Source organism: Eriocheir sinensis, chromosome 26, assembly GCF_024679095.1.
Source record: "Eriocheir sinensis breed Jianghai 21 chromosome 26, ASM2467909v1, whole genome shotgun sequence".
Taxonomy (NCBI): Eukaryota; Metazoa; Arthropoda; class Malacostraca; order Decapoda; family Varunidae; genus Eriocheir; species Eriocheir sinensis.
In genome coordinates, this window is record NC_066534.1 from 2,127,997 (window position 1) to 2,142,193 (window position 14,197).

At 44.3% G+C, this 14,197-nt stretch overlaps 2 long non-coding RNA genes across 8 annotated transcripts; both read left to right on the forward strand.

The window, feature by feature from the left end:
* Positions 1 to 3,202: 3,202 nt before the first annotated feature.
* Positions 3,203 to 4,963, forward strand: LOC127003694 (uncharacterized). 3 transcript variants are annotated; one of them, XR_007757332.1, is made up of 6 exons: positions 3,203 to 3,236; positions 3,602 to 3,721; positions 4,043 to 4,221; positions 4,312 to 4,656; positions 4,724 to 4,792; positions 4,862 to 4,903. It is a non-coding gene; the product is annotated as an uncharacterized LOC127003694 (long non-coding RNA). The 3 variants fall into 3 exon arrangements; XR_007757331.1 differs by lacking the exon at positions 4,724 to 4,792 and having other exon boundaries at positions 4,839 to 4,963; XR_007757330.1 differs by lacking the exons at positions 4,724 to 4,792; positions 4,862 to 4,903 and having other exon boundaries at positions 4,312 to 4,709.
* Positions 4,964 to 5,080: 117 nt separating this feature from the next.
* Positions 5,081 to 12,331, forward strand: LOC127003695 (uncharacterized). 5 transcript variants are annotated; one of them, XR_007757337.1, is made up of 4 exons: positions 5,081 to 8,220; positions 9,833 to 9,971; positions 11,601 to 11,767; positions 11,884 to 12,331. It is a non-coding gene; the product is annotated as an uncharacterized LOC127003695 (long non-coding RNA). The 5 variants fall into 5 exon arrangements; XR_007757336.1 differs by having other exon boundaries at positions 5,081 to 5,891; positions 6,256 to 9,971; XR_007757334.1 differs by having other exon boundaries at positions 5,081 to 5,891.
* The last annotated feature ends 1,866 nt before the right edge of the window (positions 12,332 to 14,197 follow it).

Sequence of the window (14,197 nt, forward strand, 5' to 3'; positions counted from 1 at the left end):
CCTGTGAGTATTGCTGGAATTGTACACTAGTTTTACTAGTATATCGGAAAGTTTTTAATTGTGCACCGATATATTTACTAAAATTATAATAATCAGAGTTGAACTTACAATAGGGATGAATTGTTCATTAGAGTTTCACTATTATATTTGGAAGTTTTTAACTGTACACCGATATATTTACTAAAAACATACATGACATTCAAAGCTGAACTTACATTAAGGCTGGGCATCCATTTGTGCTAGGGGGCTTCGTGGTGCAGTGGTTAGCACACTCGGCACACAACCGAGAGAGCCCGGGTTCGATTCCATGGTGGAGTGGAAAAATTTGGGCAGCTTTTCCGATACCCAACATAGCCCCTGTCCACCCAGTAGTGTAGCAGGTATTAATCGGGGGTTGTGTCCCGTCTCCTGGGGTCTGTTCCCTTCTCCTATAATTCCTTCCCCTTCTGCCTCTCTCTGGCATATGACCACAGATGTTGCACCCACTAAACCAAACTTTCCAACTGTTCCCTTCACTCATAATTCCTTCCCCTTCTGCCTCTCTCCGGCATATGACCACAGATGTTGCACCCACTAAACCAAACTTTCCAACTGTTCCCTTCACCTATAATTCCTTCCCCTTCTGCCTCTCTCCGGCATATGACCACAGATGTTGCACCCACTAAACCAAACTTTCCAACTGTTCCCTTCACCTATAATTCCTTCCCCTTCTGCCTCTCTCCGACATATGACCACAGATGTTGCACCCACTAAACCAAACTTTACAACTGTTTCCTTCTCCCATAATTCCTTCCCCTTCTGCCTCTCTCCGACATATGACCACAGATGCTGCACCCACTAAACCAAACTTTCCAACTGTTCCCTTCTCCCATAATTCCTTCCCCTTCTGTCCCTCTCCGGCATATGACCACAGATGTTGTGTCCCGTCTCCTGGGGTCTGTTCCCTTCTCCCATAATTCCTTCCCCTGCTGTCCCTCTCCGGCATATGACCACAGATGTTGTGTCCCGTCTCCTGGGGTCTGTTCCCTTCTCCCATAATTCCTTCCCCTTCTGTCCCTCTCCGGCATTTGACCAGTGATGTTGTGTCCCGTCTCCTGGGGTCTGTTCCCTTCTCCCATAATTCCTTCCCCTTCTGTCCCTCTCCGGCATATGACCACAGATGTTGTGTCCCGTCTCCTGGGGTCTGTTCCCTTCTCCCATAATTCCTTCCCCTTCTGTCCCTCTCCGGCATATGACCACAGATGTTGTGTCCCGTCTCCTGGGGTCTGTTCCCTTCTCCTATAATTCCTTCCCCTTCTGTCCCTCTCCGGCATATGACCACAGATGTTGTGTCCCGTCTCCTGGGGTCTGTTCCCTTCTCCCATAATTCCTTCCCCTTCTGTCCCTCTCCGGCATATGACCACAGATGCTGTGTCCCGTCTCCTGGGGTCTGTTCCCTTCTCCCATAATTCCTTCCCCTTCTGTCCCTCTCCGGCATATGACCACAGATGCTGTGTCCCGTCTCCTGGGGTCTGTTCCCTTCTCCCATAATTCCTTCCCCTTCTGTCCCTCTCCGGCATATGACCACAGATGCTGCACCCACTAAGCCAAACTTTACAACTTTTCCTCTGGCCCATAATTTGAACACAGACTTCCTAGTCATTGACAGTGGGCCACATGTACTTACAGCTACTAAACCATTTTTTTCTAAATTAGTCCTTATAAAATTGTCACATTTTTTATAGCTGTCAGCTGCCAGCATCGTGCAAATTACTGGCATAAGTAGCAGTAATGTTGTCAAGTTCCTGCCATCCATAACTGGCAGCACCTTCTCCAGCGTCGTGGCACTCTTGTTCAGTACACTCACAATGCCTACGGAGGACACAGGCTGGAAATTAATAAAACAGGCATCACGCACTTACACTATGCAGTAAGCTACTATATTTATGACAAGGAATCTGCCATTGAAACATGTATTATTACAGTATTAGGAAAACAATTGAGTACAGACATCACCAGAAAACAGTACTGTGCTAGTAGGCTGTGGCTGAAGGAGTTTACAACTAACTACCACAGCACAGCCCAAGATGCCTGACTCACCACACTTACCTTGCACAGAAGATCGTTTCACAGCACAGCAGCAGGACCGAGCCACACAGACACACCCATGGAGGTTATCACAACACTCTTCCCGGCACATTATTGGGACGAGCCACACAGACACACCCGTGGAGGTTATCACAACACTCTTCCCGGCACATTATTGGGACGAGCCACACAGACACACCCGTGGAAGGAAGGAAGGAAAGAAGAGAGAGAGAGAGAGAGAGAGAGAGAGAGAGAGAGAGAGAGAGAGAGAGAGAGAGAGAGAGAGAGAGAGAGAATGAAGGAGCTGGGGAGTGAGAAAGGTAGAGAAGAAAAGGGAGAGATAAAATATACAAACAATTCCACTTATAACACCATATATATATAAGTAACAGTACAGTACTTGGATGGTGTAGTAGTGGTCCTGTAACACTTATAACAGTATATATAAGTAACAGTACAGTACTTGGATGGTGTAGTAGTGGTCCTGTAACACTTATAACAGTATATATAAGTAACAGTACAGTTCTTGCATGGTGTAGTAGTGGTCCCGTAACACTTATAACAGTATATATAAGTAACAGTACAGTAGTTGGGTGTAGTAGTGGTCCTGTAACACTTATAACAGTATATATAAGTAACAGTACAGTACTTGCATGGTGTAGTAGTGGTCCTGTAACACTTATAACAGTATATATAAGTAACAGTACAGTAGTTGGGTGTCGTAGTGGTGCCGTCCCGTAACAAACGCGTCAGCAGGCGTGCCAACCGGCCTGGTAATAACAGTGCCTTAGTCAACCCTCGCTGGCAAGGATTATTGCTGAAAAGTGTTAAGTGTCTACATGTACTTTTCTGTGGTACTTGACGCTTATAAGACCTTACAGTAGTGCAACACACGAGACTTGGCACAGAACATAGCAACACTACTTTAGTTTATGAATATAAGTACTTTATTTCACTTCTATATATATGTTTTATAACTAGTCTTTAGTGCAATGAACACACCTTCCTCAATAGTTAATTAGTGGTAAGACGCAAATATACCTTCTGGCGCCAGGTGAGGTCCTGAGGGAGAGTCAGGTGAGGTCCTGAGGGAGAGTCAGGTGAGGTCCTGAGGGAGAGTCAGGTGAGGTCCTGAGGGAGAGTCAGGTGAGGTCCTGAGGGAGAGTCAGGTGACGTCCTGAGGGAGAGTCAGGTGACGTCCTGAGGGAGAGTCAGGTGACGTCCTGAGGGAGAGTCAGGTGACGTCCTGAGGGAGAGTCACGTGACGTCCTGAGGGAGAGTCAGGTGACGTCCTGAGGGAGAGTCAGGTGACGTCCTGAGGGAGAGTCACGTGACGTCCTGAGGGAGAGTCAGGTGACATCCTGAGGAGAGTCATGTCAGGTCCTGAGGGAGAGTCAGGTGACGTCCTGAGGGAGTCAGGTGACGTCCTGAGGGAGAGTCAGGTGACGTCCTGAGGGAGAGTCAGGTGACGTCCTGAGGGAGAGTCAGGTGACGTCCTGAGGGAGAGTCAGGTGACGTCCTGAGGGAGAGTCAGGTGACGTCCTGAGGGAGAGTCAGGTGACGTCCTGAGGGAGAGTCAGGTGACGTCCTGAGGGAGAGTCAGGTGAGGTCCTGAGGGAGAGTCAGGTGACGTCCTGAGGGAGAGTCACGTGACGTCCTGAGGGAGAGTCAGGTGACGTCCTGAGGGAGAGTCAGGTGACGTCCTGAGGGAGAGTCAGGAGACGTCCGGAGGAGAGTCACGTGACGTCCTGAGGGAGAGTCAGGTGAGGTCCTGAGGGAGAGTCAGGTGAGGTCCTGAGGGAGAGTCAGGTGAGGTCCTGAGGGAGAGTCACGTGACGTCCTGAGGGAGAGTCAGGTGACGTCCTGAGGGAGAGTCACGTGACGTCCTGAGGGAGAGTCAGGTGAGGTCCTGAGGGAGAGTCAGGTGAGGTCCTGAGGGAGAGTCACGTGACGTCCTGAGGGAGAGTCAGGTGAGGTCCTGAGGGAGAGTCAGGTGACGTCCTGAGGGAGAGTCACGTGACGTCCTGAGGGAGAGTCAGGTGACGTCCTGAGGGAGAGTCAGGTGACGTCCTGAGGGAGAGTCAGGTGACGTCCTGAGGGAGAGTCAGGTGAGGTCCTGAGGGAGAGTCAGGTGACGTTCTGAGGGAGAGTCAGGTGACGTCCTGAGGGAGAGTCACGTGACGTCCGGAGTGAGTCAGGTGACGTCCTGAGGGAGAGTCAGGTGACGTCCTGAGGGAGAGTCAGGTGACGTCCTGAGGGAGAGTCAGGTGAGGTCCTGAGGGAGAGTCAGGTGACGTCCTGAGGGAGAGTCAGGTGAGGTCCTGAGGGAGAGTCAGGTGAGGTCCTGAGGGAGAGTCAGGTGAGGTCCTGAGGGAGAGTCAGGTGAGGTCCTGAGGGAGAGTCAGGTGACGTCCTGAGGGAGAGTCAGGTGAGGTCCTGAGGGAGAGTCAGGTGACGTCCTGAGGGAGAGTCAGGTGACGTCCTGAGGGAGAGTCAGGTGACGTCCTGAGGGAGAGTCAGGTGACGTCCTGAGGGAGAGTCAGGTGACGTCCTGAGGGAGAGTCAGGTGAGGTCCTGAGGGAGAGTCAGGTGACGTCCTGAGGGAGAGTCAGGTGACGTCCTGAGGGAGAGTCAGGTGACGTCCTGAGGGAGTCAGGTGACGTCCTGAGGGAGAGTCAGGTGACGTCCTGAGGGAGAGTCAGGTGAGGTCCTGAGGGAGAGTCAGGTGAGGTCCTGAGGGAGAGTCAGGTGACGTCCTGAGGGAGAGTCAGGTGACGTCCTGAGGGAGAGTCAGGTCAGGGCGTCAGTCAGGACATGACCTGACTCTCACTTCCGCCCCTCCCTCCACACACCCTTCCCATTTCACCTTGTGTGTGTGTGTGTGTGCTCTCTCTCTCTCTCTCTCTCTCTCTCTCTCTCTCTCTCTCTCTCTCTCTCTCTCTCTCTCTCTCTCTCTCTCTCTCTCTCTCTTTCACACACACACACACACACACACATTAATAATCTCGAGAGAGAGAGAGAGAGAGAGAGAGAGAGAGAGAGAGAGAGAGAGAGAGAGAGTTTTCCAAGCTACCATTACAGGAAGGTCTCCAGTCTCTCTAAGAAATAAGATATCTCTGAGGATTACTGCCTTTCCTCTGACAACTGAAATAGGCCTATAGATACATTCACAGCAGCCTCCTTCTGTTCCGTGGATAAAACTTATTGGGGGATAAGTTAACTTTGCAGTGTGTTAGGATATTTGTCCTGTATAATGAGAAAATACTAAAGTCTGCCCTTGAAAAGTAATCTAACGGGAGCAAATTGTCGTAGTCAGTGTTTGGCGATTTCCAGCCCCAAAGTGTCTCCTCCAGCCAATAAGTGGCTTGATATATCGTTGACTGTTTCCTGGCAATGGCTCAGACACCGCCGCTATGTCCAAAATCCATTATGAGCGGGTCCGTTATATCCAGGGTTTACTGTATATACAGTTAACAGCTGCACTCAGTGTGGTGCCATCAATGTAACGCTATATATTTTTTTACTGTGTTGGTGGGTGAAAACAATCATTGATGCACTTTTGCAGTGTGCAGGTTTTGGCTCCAGTCTACACACTGAAACAACTCCTAGTACCACCGCCTCGCTCTCCACAGGTGTCCCAGCCAGGCCCGCCGCGCACAAGCTCCCACTCAACACCAGTTCCTCCAGCAGTCTGGCGTGGACCTGTGCCTGGCGGCCAAGAAGATCTCCTCCCCACACCAGGGACCACTGTGGCCGACATCACCGCCGCAGAGAACTCAAGTCCACGCTCAAGACATGGAAGGCTGACCTGGTGCTTCATGATGGTGAGTGGTGATAGTGTTCATCATCATCATCATCATCATCCATTTCTTCCCTGTGGAGGGCGGGATACGGCCGCCTCCTCCACTGTCCATTTCCTCCGTGATGTTCAGCCTCCTCCTGTCCTTACTTCCACAATGTTGGCAGCAACTTGGAGGCGTTAGCTCTCCTTTACCCGATCAGCTACAAATATTTCTTTCTTACCTCCATGACGGAGCAATAGTAGAATCTGTCCAGCATTGTTATCTAGGCTAAGGCCATTCTTCACAACTAATCTTCAACACAAAAGTGATCACCCATGAGTCTTGGCAGTGTCCTTCTGGGCGCACAACTCTGGAGGATACTAGTGACACCTGATGTTCTCCACAGGTACTCGCAGGTGTGAGGCATCACCAAGCCCATGCAGCTCCACATGACTAAGCTTCTCCTGAGCCTCTCCTGGAAAATCACATATGAAAGTTCTTGGAGTGTTGACGACTAAGGCTTTCTGAAATTTTAACTTCAACCCTGATGGTATTTCTTGATCCCAAGTCAGACCCAGTTTCTAGAGTTCCTGAAAAAGTATCTTGGCCTACATAACAAATGGACTAATTAATCCTAAAGGGTCACAGATCTCACACTAAGGATGCTTGGCTTAGTGGAGACTACTTCTACACGATGCCATCAAGGGAGAAAGTGTCCTGCTGTGAGCTGCACCACCTGAAAGAGGCACCTTGTCATGTAACTTAGAAGTAATCGACAAGCTACTTGACACAAGCTTTGTAAGCTCCATACTGCCATCAGCAAAAATGCTGCGTGCTTGACAGACTTTCTCTGCTGCTTCTGTGGCAGAACCACTCAACCTGTGTACATGTCAGCCTTCAAATCCTGCACTACACTAGTCTGGGGATACTTATCCAGACGGTGTTTGATGGTGGCAGAAATGGACGGGTTGTGTTACCAAACGTGGGAGTCTCGCATTGTACCGTGGTCTCTTGGCCGTGAAAATCTGTGAACATCTCTATCCTTCTCTTGAACGCTGATTTGCAAATTATATCTGCTGTAATAATAGCAATGGGCCAATGACGAAACCACCTCAACCAAGTCAGGGCTGAGTGCTGGGCCTGAGGACAAACAGCCATTGTAACAAGGGACATCAGACACAGGCCTTGTCTTGGTACCTGGACCACTTAACTTCACTGCTGGGCCATGAGACATATAGTACACGGGATCCACACCTGCAATTTCCTGACTTGGCACCTCTTCTATTATGTGATGAGACCATCTGTTGATACTCTTTCTTATCTTGCTCTAACTTAGCCATTAGCTTACTTCTACTGACTATGATTTCATTACTCAAAAGCTTTTCTTTGGCAGAATGATCCTTCGATGGTGGTGCAACCTCCTAGCGACCATTCACAAACTGTATTGTACTACTCTCAAATTCTCTCACATCTTTGGCATAACAAGTTCCTTAGGCTTAACCCCCACAAGACTTACTCAAAGCAGAGGAGACACAACAATTGTGATGCAGAGTACACAGAGGTGGATTCATTAAGATGTAACCACAGACAGACTTCATGGCTACAACATGGAAGGCATCTACAGGAGAAATCAATGTCCAATAGAGATCTGGCCCAACCAATATATCAATGGGAGAATCATGGTGGTAGTCATCGTCAACCTGAGGAAAGGAATCCAGCCCTGAATATGGCCTAGCCAAGGGCTGGTAGGGCAGCAATGACACCACTTCCCTGTCCCACAACTTTAACTCAAAGACATTTTCCACCACTGTGACCACCACAACCAGAGTATGGCCTACTCCACTGTGGCTTACACTTCTTCACAAAGTTGGTACTAACATGTCTGCACCATTACCACCTGAGCACTGACAACAGTGCCATCAATCCCAGTACTCCACCATAACAATTTCCTGACACAGAAACAGAGTTTTCTTGCTTGGAGGAAGCATGGAGTACACCCTGTCTTTAGAACCAGTACTCTTATTTTCACTTGTCTGTTCTTCACTACTACTACTCTTCTTTCCCTTAAAGACCTTTCTAATCTTGTCTAAGAATGTCAGTCTAAGTCCTGTCCATCACCTTCCCTGGCCCATAGTTCACGAGAGCGGGTGATCAGAAACACCTCGCACTGTGACGCCTCCAAACTGTGTTAGAATGTCATCGCGTAATTTGTGCCGCGCCCTTCGCTCCACCGACGTTGATGTTGACAGGACCATTCAGCAGTGCCTGCAAAGATAATCCTTTCTGGCTTGTAGCAGGTTACAGGCAACAGGGCACTGGTATGAGCTTCACTACACTCCTGGCATCTCCCTCCCGCCGGCAATGATAGCAAGTAGGTGAACTTAGTGGAAGGTCTGTTGCATCGGAACAGGAATATTGATCCCAGGAGGACTGCCACTGGCTCACTTCACCAGTAAACTTTGCCAATTCCAACTTGACATTGGTGATTCTTGAGATAAAGACTTATAGCAGTACCAGCTGCTGCTAACTCCCTTATCTTGGTAGTATCTGCACACCTTTGCCTCTAAATTCAGGTCCAAAAGTTGGTCTAGTTCTTCTTCAGGTACTTCAACTCTATTGCTTCTTGCACTTCATCTAACTTGGCCAGTCTTTTGTGGCATTCCTTGTACTCACCTTGAGTGGTGGTGGTGGTGGTGGTGGTGGCAGCCTCCAGACTGTCACTCAGCGCCCAGCCTCGTCCTTGTCTTCTTGAGCTTCTTATCTTATCTTATGTCTATCTTGAGTTATCTTGCATTTTCTTAACCTTTTTCGATTTTTTTTTAGTTTGAATTATCGTGTGTGTGAGATTTGAATGCTTATAACTCTGGATTTGTTTAAGTTAGAGTTCTGTTTATTTGTGTGTGTAGAGGAAGGCTTTCTCTATCTTTCTGTGTTTTGGGTCTTGGTCTATCTTATGTCTATCTTGAGGTATCTTGCATTTTCTTAAACTTTTTTCAATCTTACTTCAGTTTAAATTATCAGGTGTGTGAGCTTTAAACGCTTCTAACACTGGATCCCTTTGAGTTAGAATTTTTCCGTTTATTTGTGTGTATAGATGAAGTCTTTCTCTATCTTTCTGTGTTTTGTGTTTGGCTCTGTCTTATGTCTATGTAGAGTTATCTTGCATTTTCTCTAACTTTTTTACTAATATTTTGGTCTCAGTTTACCATATGGGTGATTTTAAATGCTTATAACTTGGGTTTCATTTAGGTTAGAGTCAATCTGTTTGCATCTAATCAAAGTTCAATCCTCGCTCTATCCATCCCCTCCATCCACTCGCTCTAATCCTCGCTCACTCTCTCACTATCTCACTTTATTTACCAACTTTGCTGATAGGTTCTGATAACAAATTGATATCAAATTCTCTATCACACTCTTTCATGACATGTATAAGATTTTTCCTTCATTTTTTATATACATATCCCAAAGTTAAAGGCCCATAGCTCCACTTCTAAGAAAGATAAAGCCAATATGTTTGTACCTAATCAAAGCCCAGTCCTTGCTCTACCCAACCCCACAATCGGCTTGCTCTAATCCTTGCTCACTTTCCCACTACCTTACTTTCTTTCATGACATGTATAAGATTTTTCCAGATTTTTTTTCCATGACCCAAAGTTAAAGGCCTGTAGCTCTATTCATAAGAAAGATAGAGCCAATCCGTTTGTGCCTGATCAAAGCCCAATCCTTGCTCTATCCAACCCCACTCTCCGCTTGCTCTAATCCTTGCTCACTTTCTCACTATCTTACTTTCTTTCATGACATGTATAAGATTTTTCCAGATTTTTTTTCCATGACCCAAAGTTAAAGGCCTATAGCTCCGCTTCTAAGAAAGATAGAGCCAATCCGTTTGTACCTAATCAAAGCCCAATCCTTGCTCTATCCAACCCCACTATCCGCTTGCTCTAATCTTCGCTCACTTTCTCGCCATCTCACTTTCTCTGCAGGTACTGACAGCCAGCACGGTGCACACTCAAAGCGAGGAGGACTGGGATCTGATCTCCTGACTGGTGGAGTCTGTCGGGGCGGGCACCTTACCCCCCCCCCCTCAGTACCTCCTTGGGGGGGGCGGGGGAGGAGGAGGAGGTAAAATTCTCATAACCAAATTTTTGCCACCAATTTCATCTTGACATCTGCTTACATTTTTCCCACCCCTGCCTACACCCCTGCACGGATCCCCTTCCCCTTTGGTCAGCAGGTAGAGGAGGCCTTCCCCTACCTGCTGACACCAAGCACTTACCTCTTCTTTAAGCAGATGGAGAGGAAAAGGGAAAAATATGAACAGGTAAAAATCTCATAACCCAAATTTTACCACCATTTTCAACTTGACATCTGCTTACATTTTTCCCTCCCCTGCTTAGGCTATTGTCCCCACCTCCTTTCCCTTTGGTGAGCAGATAGAAGAGGCCTTCCGCTACCTGCTGACACTAAGCGCTTGCCTCTATGTTAAGCAGGTAGAGAGAGAAAGGGAAAAATATCAGCAGGTGAAAATCTCATAACCCAATTTTTGCCACCATTTTCAACTTGACATCTGCTTACATTTTTCCCTCCCCTGCTTACACCCCTGCACAGATCCCCTTCCCCTTTGGTCAGCAGGTAGAGGAGGCCTTCCCTTACTTGGTGACAACAAGGGCTTGTTAGGTGTAGCTATTCACTGTAGGAAAATGTAAAGTCCTGCACCTTGGGAGGGATATCCATCACCGGCCCTTCCAGCACCGCGCCGACTTCAAAGCACGGTGTCTGGCGGGTCATTTTTTGCTATTTTGAGGCGGTGCCAAGCGTAGCACCGTGCCACAGAGGGGTACAAAGTGTATCATTTGAGTGCAGGGAGAGGCACAGCTGCAAGGACTGAAACAGTCGCCCACCTCACGGCGAGGGAAGCTGTGGCCAAAACTATTGGCTGTGACCTCCAGCTGTTGTTACAGACTCACAATGTCACAGCCTCATCAAGGCCACAGACTGGACGTGTTACAAGAGTGTAATGAACAGAAGCCAGCCTTTGGTGAGCCATGTAACCTGTCGTGGTAAACTCTAGAATCACACCCAACTCGCTCTAAAAGTGAGCACATTATTTGTTTATATTGTATTTGCTAATCATCACTCTGGTAACTGTTTCCATTATCATTATTACTCGTTTATGAGATTCTAAAATGCTGGGAAATATTAGTATTTCAGCGGTGATAGGCTAGGCTACTACTTGCTCATGTGAAGGCTCTTCAGCTAGAAGCTCCTCTAGCTTGGGTTATAAGTCCATCTTTATTTAACAGCCTAATGTATAAGGTTGCACAGTCTTCATTGTCATGGGTACCAATGTCACTAGAATATGTTGAAGACATTTTCATACACTATTCTCTAAACCTAGCTATTTTGAACCTCAAGCGAAATGAAACACATTTACATGTATTTTACTCTATTTTTTTAATTAACAGTAAGTATTGAAATTAAATTAAATATTATTGAATTATAATCATTGATGACTTATCTTCTCAGTACCTTGGAATCGCACAGAACATGTATTGCAGCAATAGTGTATGTGTGTGTGTGTGTGTGTGTGTGTGTGTGTGTGTGATAACACAGAGAGAAGCCCAGCAAGTAATGGAATCAGGGCCCCTCCACCCCCAGATATAAACCCCCCAAAATGGGATTTTTTTAGTGCATTTCTTTATTGTTATGTGTCATTTTGCCCAAAACATTGGTGTCATAAATTCCTGGCAGGCATTGAAGGAGCTGAGTGACATGCAGGACACTGTGAATGCCAGAAAGGCGGGACTTGTCAAGACACAAGACTCTTGACACGCTTGTCTCGTTTCCCGTGAACTCGTCGTAAAGAGCCACCGAGGCCTCCTTCCCATGGACCTGCTGTTAACCGTTCAGACGCCCAGGTATGGTATGGACTGCATGTTTCCAGTACGGTTTCCTGTTTCGTAATCTCATGGAGGCATTAACGTGTTATTCTGTACAGTCTAGAATACATTAGTTGCAGGTCTCTCGTTGACAGGCCCGGGAAGGAGGGACGCAACGCACCTCACAAGACACAAGACTCCAGTCCATCCTGAGTAGCCCGGAGAGGGAGTGACCTGCCATGGGGCAGTCCAGTCCAGCCAGCCACTGTGTGGTGGTAATAGTGATGGCACCTTTGGCACAGCGTTAACTTTGCCATCATCAGTAGGAACTTAGTTATAGAGTTACGTGCATACAATTTCATACAGTAAGTTACATACAGTCATTGCTTACAGTTTAGTTTTTATTAGATGTTTTTGGCAGTTGTATTAGTTTATTTTGTCAGGCTTGTTTCTTTATTTTATATTTCTTTATTCCTATTTATTTTTATTGACCAAATTAGTCGAGCGGAATATTAGCAAGTTTTGTTCTTGAGTAGGTGCTGATAGTAATCTCTCTCTCTCTCTCTCTCTCTCTCTCTCTCTCTCTCTCTCTCTCTCTCTCTCTCTCTCTCTCTCTCTCTCTCTCTCTCTCTCTCTCTCTCTCTTAAACTTCATCTTTTTTTTTTGAATATTACACACTTTGTTATCAAATATTTTTTATTGAAGATTTTACAGAAGGAACACAGGAAAGGGGAGTGAGAACTGGGTATGTGGCTGGGGGGGGGGCATGGCAATATATATATATATATATATATATATATATATATATATATATATATATATATATATATATATATATATATATATATATATATATATATATATATATATATATATATATATATATATATATATATATATATATATATATATATATATATATATATATATATATATATATATATATATATATATATATATATATATATATATATATATATATATATATATATATATATATATATATATATATATATATATATATATATATATATATATATATATATATATATATATATATATATATATATATATATATATATATATATATATATATATATATATATATATATATATATATATATATATATATATATATATATATATATATATATATATATATATATATATATATATATATATATATATATATATATATATATATATATATATATATATATATATATATAATAGACCATATATATATATATATATATATATATATATATATATATATATATATATATATATATATATATATATATATATATATATATATATATACCCTAATATAATAGACCACCCTTATATATGGAGTATGCATCTCATGTGTGGGGGGCCTCCACTCACACAGCTCTTCTGGACAGAGTGGAGGCTAAGGCTCTTCGTCTCATCAGCTCTCCTCCTCATACTGATAGTCTTCTACCTCTTAAATTCCGCCGCACTGTTGCCTCTCTTTCTATCTTCTATCGATATTTCCACGCTGACTGCTCTTCTGAATTTGCTAGCTGCATGCCTCCTCCCTCCGCTGCACTCGACTTTCTACTCATGCTCATCCCTATACTGTCCAAACCCTTATGAAGAGTTAACCAGCATCTTCACTCTTTCATCCCTCACGCTGGTAAACTCTGGAACAATCTTCCTTCATCTGTATTTCCTCCTGCCTACGACTTGAACTCTTTCAAGAGGAGGGTATCAGGACACCTCTCCTCCCGAAACTGACCTATCTTTCGGTCACCTCTTTTGTTTCTTTATAGGAGCAGTGATTATGGGGCTTTTTTTTTTTATATATATATATATATATATATATATATATATATATATATATATATATATATATATATATATATATATATATATATATATATATATATATATATATATATATATATATATATATATATATATATATATATATATATATATATATATATATATATATATATATATATATATATATATATATATATATATATATATATATATATATATATATATATATATATATATATACCCTAATATGTGTGTGTGTGTGTGTGTGTGTGTGTGCAGATTACACTGTGGAACCTTGAAAGCTGTTGTGAAAATATGAACTAATAAAAATTAAACCAGAAGAAAATATTGTGCTTTTCATGTTCCTGTGTGTGTGTGTTGTTTCTCTATTCTTTAATTCTTCCTGTTCCTTTTGTTTTCTTCTTGTTCTTCCTCCTCTTCTTCTTTGTTCCTCCTCCTTCCTGGCAACAGAAATCTAGAAATACAAAATTCATGAATGGGAGACTTGAGAAAATAAATAAATGGAAGGAAATGAATGGAAACTATCAAGGGAAGGGAAGGGAAGGAGAGAAGGGAAAGAAGAGTTTGTAGAGGAGAGAGAGAGAGAAAGAAAGATGGAAATGAAAGAAGGACGGGAGAAAGGGACTTCAAGGTAAG